Below are 542 nucleotides of genomic sequence, written 5' to 3' on the forward strand. Positions count from 1 at the left end.
CTCGACAAACCATTTCTGTATGGACCTAGCTTTGTGCACGGGGGCATTGTCATGCTGAAACAGGAAAGGGCCTTCCCCAAACTGTTGCCGAAAAGTTGGAAGCACAGAAGCTGTAGCATTAAGATTTCCCTTCACTGTAACTAAGGAGCCTAGCGCTAATCATGAAAAACAGCCCAAGACCATTATTTCTCCTCCACCAATCTTTACAGTTGGCACTCTGCATTCAAGCAGGTATTGTTCTCCTGGCATCCGCCGAACACAGATTTGTTCGTCGGACTGCCAGATGGTGAAGCGTGATTCATCACTACAGAGAACGCGATTCCACTGCTCCAGAGTTCAATGGCGGCAAGTTTTACACTACTCCAGCTGATGCTTGGCATTGCACATGATGATCTTAGGCTTGTGTGTGCCTACTCGGCCATGGAAACCCATTTCATGAAGCTCCCGACGAACAGTTATTGTGCTGACGTTGCTTCCAGAGGTAGTTTGGAACTCTGTAGTGAGTGTTGCAACCAAGGACAGATGATTTTTAAGTGTTACGA

This window comes from Salmo salar, chromosome ssa10, assembly GCF_905237065.1.
Source record: "Salmo salar chromosome ssa10, Ssal_v3.1, whole genome shotgun sequence".
In the NCBI taxonomy this organism is placed as follows: domain Eukaryota; kingdom Metazoa; phylum Chordata; class Actinopteri; order Salmoniformes; family Salmonidae; genus Salmo; species Salmo salar.